Here is a 7,391-nt window from a genome sequence, read left to right as displayed (position 1 = left end):
ATCACGAACATAATTATAATTCTATAGATTTCATTTTATCAATATATTATGTACATTTTTTTCAGTCACTAACTGTTTTATCTAGCAAAGTTGGATTCCCAAGAAAACGCAAAAGAAAGGTCACTGCCAGAGGCCTACATGAACAGCTGAATCTCTGGAACTTCCACACTTCCATTCATGCTGTCCTCAGAAAGCACCATCACCACACCAATGGCTGCCACTCTATGCACGTTGCAGTAGTCATTGACACCAGGGGTTCCTAACCTTTCGATGACTCCAGGCCCCCAATGAATTGCCCAATATAGTTCTATACTCCCCTTTGCTAAAGTCCAATATAGCTTAATATACTTAGTTTAATATATACTTTAGGTATGAATAGCTAGGAACAGAACATACAAGAAAATCAAAAGCATTTATAGTTTTATATAGCTAATTCCTTCAAATTTTATCTGATGAATCCAAACATACGTAAACACAACACCCCACCCCGTGTCCTTCAAGGTTTACAATATTCAATCTTAATAACACAGAGCCACAGAGTAAGTTAAATGTGAAGTGCAAAATCAGAAGTGTTTTTGAAAAGGAGCAAAAGACCTTTCGGAGCAAACTTCTGTTCTCTTTCACACGATACCTGCCATTATAACGTGTAAATTAAGAGTGAAACGTGTATCGAGAGGCAAGATGGTGTTCTAATAACAATATGAATGGGAATGTACTAGTTCCTGAGATTCAGCTGATCATAAAGGCCTGTGGCTTATGATTGTGTGTAGGTATATATATATATATATATATATATATATCTATATATATATATATATATACGGATATATATATATATATATATATATATAATATATATATCTATATATATATATATATATATATATCTGCATGCTGTAGTGGTATAACTGAATCACGAAAATTTGGAGCGTGATGAATATATAAAGTTGGAGCCACGAACGAAAGTGAAGCAGTGGAGTGCTGCGAGATCTTTCAACTTAGCGTCCTTTACTTAGCAGACTCGGGTATATATATATATATATATATATATATATAGGTATATAATATATATATATATATATATATATATATATATATTATATATATATGTACACTATGTGTGTGAGGGGGGGGGTGGCGGAGGGGGGGGGGGGGTTGACGTACATATGGGAGTATAATCGTTAATATCCTTATTCTGACTCTACTTAAGTATGTTGTCTCTAACGGAATTAAACATATGTTTGGGGACGTCAGATGATCACTTTAACAAACGATGGGTCCAGAAACACAAGTTGGTATTTGCTCTTGCCAGATATACTCTGGATTGGGGTTAGGGGACGGGTGGGTAGGGGTTAGATCCAGGAATGGTGAAGGGGAGCACTTCCTTAATTGTCCTCACGGACTTCGGTGTCGCAATTTCCATTTGCCCAGACAGGGATTCATTCCCGCGTCAATGGCTGGAGACTATAAAGTTGTGGTGAGAACAGTCCATGTTCATGCTGTTGCTGTTGTGGTTGTTGGTATCATAAGTCATGACTTCTGTGTGTGGAATCCTACCTACTCTTACACTCTCTTGCATCTTGTTCGTTCGTTTTTTTTTTTTTTTTTTTGATTTATTCACGTATTTTAGTCATGGACCTTGGGTTACCTGCCTTTAGATTATCCAGTGCATGTTCGTTTGTTAATTTTGATTTGTTATGGTCCACATTCGAGTTCCTCGCTGGACGATGTGGTTTTCGCGCTCGGCTGCCAATCCGGTGGTCCGAAGTTCGAATCCCGGCTTGGCTAACGCGGATCAGAGGAATTAATTTCTGGTGATAGAAATTTTTCTCGATATGGTGTGGTTGGATCCCACATAAGCTGCAGGTCCCGCTGCTAGGTGACCAATTGGTTCCTAGCCACAGGACCTAATCCTTCGGGCCGGGAGCCCTAGGAGAGCTGTTGATCAGCTTAGTGGTCTGGTAAAACTAACGATTACTTACGGCGCATTCGGTGATTTGTTTGTCTTCCCTTCATATTTTGCTTCTTCTGGCATCTCTTGGAGTAATTCTGCTCACGCTGAATAATAAACTGGTTCTTATTTTCTTTTCGTTTCTAATAGTTACAATATTCTGTTTCTGAGCATCGTTCGGAAAACAAGCAGAGCAAAAGCAATGAAAAGCACAAAGATAAATAGAACTTGGGAATGAATCAGTCGAGTTTATTCGCCAGACGCTACATTGAAAGAAGGGGAGAGAACAGGATCTCAAAAAATACTGGATAAATAGAGTTGGTGAACCGAAAGGAAGGTTCCCAACATTCAGTGCTACTGGCAACTTCCTAATGGAGACACCTTTTATTTGGGTGGTCCAGTTTATACCAACACATGCTCATGCATACGCATATATACATACAATACACCTACACTCTATTTACTAAATGTATGCATATATTATTTCTATAACATCCACAAAACATCAAATAATTTTCCATTAAATTCTAAGGCAAATGTACTAATGGTATAAGATAACATTTAAACGCATGAGGTACATTAGCTGGTAGAACAGAGAGAGAGAGAGAGAGAGAGAGAGAGAGAGAGAGAGAGAGAGAGATTGAGGGGGTGGTGGTGTTGAACCTATCATAAAATATCTCCCAACTATATACGATAAAGGATCCAGTTTCTTGGTAATCTATCAACGGGGATTACATTCCCCAGATTAAGCGAGATTTATTCGCCCTAATGAGGCTTCCAAGATAAAGAACATCGTTAATAAATGACCCTCAGGCGTTACAGAGTCATTTGTCTTATTTTTTTCATTGCTTTGCCAAATATAATATTCACAGTCCTAATGAAAATATGTGGCTATGATTTAGAACTTTCTATTTGATCAGGAGAGCAACATTTTTTTTTACTTGAATACAAGCAAGACCTATATTTTCTCTTCCCATAATGAGTATTATATATATATATATATATATATATATATATATATATATATATATATATATATATATATATATATACATGGAAAAGCAAAAACTCTTCCTAGTAAGCAGCATTTCATATGAAATTATATCTAACGTTAAATTCTCGAAGGAGACGATAATGGAGACCACAATATGGTAAGAGAGGAAGCTTGAAAGGATGACATATGGCGAGTGTTGGAATGCATTTAAGATGCATTATGGAATACTGGAATCCATATGAAATATAAGTGGTTATAGAAGGCCGATGAGAGCATCAATACCGTGAAGAAGTCTTGGTGAGGGCGGGTGTAATCCTACTTTCGTAAAGTTGTAATGTTTCTCTTGTAAAACAAAATAAACAAAAAACATAAAATATAATACTCTGATGGGATGGACAGACGAGGCAATAAATGATAAAGGTTCCAATAGAAAAATAAAAAATACAATGAAAGCGAACAAGAGGGACGGAGAAGTACGTAGAAAAATAATGCTGTCCGGATGGGGAGACAGGGCAATACACGATAACGATAATGAAAGGACAATGGAGTGCAGAGAAATAATTGAACAAATGTAGATAAAAATGATGCCAATGGACTAGGGAACGAACGATAATAAATAATAACGAGAGTAAGACGGATACGCAACGAACGAGAAACGACAACATAAAAGGGGAATGGAAAAGGGCAGGAAAGTGAGGACTGACGAAGTGTACTCTCTCTCTCTCTCTCTCTCTCTCTCTCTCTCTCTCTCTCTCTCTCTCTCTCATATATATATATATATATATATATATATATATATATATATATATATATATATATATATATATATATTATATATGTGTGTGTGTGTGTGTGTGTGTATCTTTGACCCCCCCTTATTCCCTAAACTACTACCACAAACTTGGAACTCTTACCTGTTGCCAACGGTCCCTGTCTGCAACATATCACAAGGCTTATTAAGACTGCGTCAATATAGAAAAATAATATTTATTTCCCAAAGCAATTGGTTATAACATAGAACAAAATGATTAACAAGTCATAACGGCATAAACACCCAAATCTACCCATAAAGAAACCAGTAAGATGACATTCTACCCTCCTGACTAAGGTTACAACTCCCAAACCCAAAAGTCACTAAGTCTCGTATTAGTCAGGTTAGAGAATCCCGTTTCTAATCAACCATGAATTGGACCATCTGCAATAAAGATAATAGGTATAGAAACATATCCCCGCATCACTCTTTTCAAAGTATTCACGTAAAGAGAGTATTTCACACTTCTCTCTCTTTTCAAAAGGTAACAGTTTTCTAAGTTTTTTATAGAATGTGTCCTACCTTACGATGGGCGTTTTCTCCCGACACTCGGAGCAACCACTTGATCTATTATCGTTCGTCTCAAAGAATGTGTCTTCCACAAGTACCCTGAGCTAGTAGGCCTGTAACACGTGTACAAACTAACGTACTTGCCTCACGATCGGGAATGATCTCTGAGTCAAGTTGCTTGTTCAGCAAATACCTTTTCTCCGAGTGAACTTGTACTGCACCACCTCTTTTCTCTAAGCGAGGAGAGCTATGTGACTTCACTATCATTACACGACACTTTAAACATATTATTAGCCATTACCCCTCTTTCATCTACTAGATATATATGTTTGTGTGTGTGCGGGGCGCGCGCGCGCGTGTGTGTGTGCACCTGTGTATATGTATGAGTGTGTGAATACAAACAGTGACAATCAATCTGTAGTCCTACGATGTTGAAAACCTCAATCGTTCCTCTGATGGATCTTTCTTGATGCCTTCCTTTGGAGAACATTTCAGCAGTTCCTTTCCCAAGAGGATCTTCAGTTACCCAAGAACTGGTTCCACATTTAGCACCCGACAGACACTCAATGGCAGGGATTTTCAAGGAGAGAGAGAGAGAGAGAGAGAGAGAGAGAGAGAGAGAGAGAGAAGATACCTTTCATTATTAGTGAATTCTGAAGATAAAAAAAACAAAAAAAGACGGAGAACAACCAAGAAAGGTTTCCAAATTTTAATACTGTTATTTACACCTTTTTACAGGCAGGGAGAGAGAGAGAGAGAGAGAGAGGTGGAACCATCCTTCCACTAATATATAAAATTGCAGGTGGATCAGTAATATCAAAATCTCTTAAATTACGGATAATTTCTTTCTGTTCTTTCTTCTTACAAACCTGACATTCAACCACCTCATACGCCTTCTCTCATTCACCTAGGCAAGTGGTTCTAGCTCTAGCCTATACTGCTTTCATAAGTTAAGTTTTGTTACTAGTGATATCTGTATAATTATTATAATTAAACGTCTGTTGATAGGGAAGCTCATTTCCACTTCCACTCTCCGTTAATTCATTCTGTTTTACGTGACCTTAAATCTATCAAAAACTTTCGTCTTTCGTTTTGTCGATGAACTAACTTGTTTAAAAATTTTTGTTGTAAACAGTTATTTGCCTCTGAGTCTTCAAATGACACAAGTCTCTCTCTCTCTCTCTCTCTCTCTCTCTCTCTCTCTCTCTTTATACACGATTTTTCTACATAAAAAACAAATGTGTATGTAAGCATATATAAATATTTTCCTGTAATCAAGGCTCACTTAAGGTTCATTTCTATGTACATTTTCAATACCAGCACAATCATTTTAATAAATTAAAAATATCGTTCATAGCGAACTTATTCAAGAATTTCCTAACAGGGAAACGAACTCGGCCCCAGAGAAATCCACCCGAAGCTGAAGGGAGCCAGAGGGAGGAGTCATTTGGGACCCTCCAGGTGACAGGGAAACCCTCAGGATCCGGATCCACATCGCCAGAGGTCCTCATCATCCGGCCCTTTCCGGATGATGTGAAATGGATGGCGAAGATGGAGTCAATGGAGTCAGATGGATGAATCCGGGTTAATGGTGTGGATGAAGGAGGGAGAAGGATGCCGAAGAAAACAGGTTTTTAGGCAGACGGATGCCATTACGAGGATCCCATCGCTTAGGTTAATGCGGGTCTGGGGGAGGGTGGAGGTGGGTGGTGGAGGGAGAGGGTGCTGTTCTTGACTCTAGAATCTGGTTTTTGTAGTTTTTATTAGAGAGCAATATGAAATTAAGAAACTGATTTCGTTACAGAGTCGTCTCTCGGGCTGACTTGAAATATGACTCATATCTTAGAAGCATAGAACAAACGTGGTTAAGTAAGCAAAATTACGGTACATTTAGAAAATACGATTATACACACACACACCACATATATATATATGTATATATAATCTACGTGTTCTTATGGTAAAATAGTCGTTCTTACAAACTGTTCTATGGATACACGAGTGTTAGGAAATCAGTTAATAGAATGCTAGTGTCATTTCGATGACGATTCTTCCATTATTATTATTATTATTATTATTATTATTATTATTATTATTATTATTATTATTATTCAAAATTCTGCAGTCCTTTTTTTATTTTAAGGTTGGCAAACCAAAACATTTACTGAAATATCTGAAAATGTTTAATAATTTCCTGTGCTCTTTTCTGCTTTTAATTAAAAGGGAAATCAATTAATGAATAAAACAAACTTTTTTGTTGTTGTGAAATTCACGGAATTTTATTAATTAGACTGAAATGGTCATGTGAGAGATTGATGATTATTTTATTTATTGTAGCGTTTTATAAAATATTTTGTTCATTTTCTTTCTTTCTCTCTCTCTCTCTCTCTTCCTCTCTCTCTCTCTCTCTCTCTCTCTCTCTCTGCAGAAAATAGAATATCATCAACTTCTTTGTAAGGATAATATAATTCATCAAAAAATACGAGAGACAGAGAGGAGAGAGCGAGAGAGAGAGACAGAGAGAGAGAGAGAGAGAATGTCACAAATATAATGTGTATATAATATGTACACGTACACACACACACACACACACACACACACACACACACAACACCACACACACACACATATAATATATATATATATATATATATATATATATATATATATATATTATATATATATATACACTGTTAAAAATTTTCCGTTGAAAAAAACGGTAAAAATCCTGGCAGTAATGTTGCAAAAACATTTACCGTTTAAAAAACGGGGCCGTAATTTTATATGTACCGTATTTTCTCCCGTATTTGAGAAAGTCCCGTAAAAAATTTTAAACCGTAAATTTACGGTTTACCGTTAAATTAACCTGTAATATACCGTATAATTTTTTAATGTGATTTCTCAAATACAGGGTGAAAATACATATATATAAACACTGCAAAACTCTGGGGGGCCACATTTTATAAGATATTTGTAAATTTTATAGTTATATAACATGTTTTTCCTAATAATTTTTTTTTTTTCTTGTAAAATTAATATTACAGCTCATACAATGTTTCAAAACAGATATTATGTAAAATTTACTTGACACCAAGTATACAGGAACTTTCTGGGATTTAACATGA

This window comes from Macrobrachium nipponense, chromosome 27, assembly GCF_015104395.2.
Source record: "Macrobrachium nipponense isolate FS-2020 chromosome 27, ASM1510439v2, whole genome shotgun sequence".
NCBI lineage: Eukaryota > Metazoa > Arthropoda > Malacostraca > Decapoda > Palaemonidae > Macrobrachium > Macrobrachium nipponense.
Note: the sequence above shows the minus strand (reverse complement) of the source record.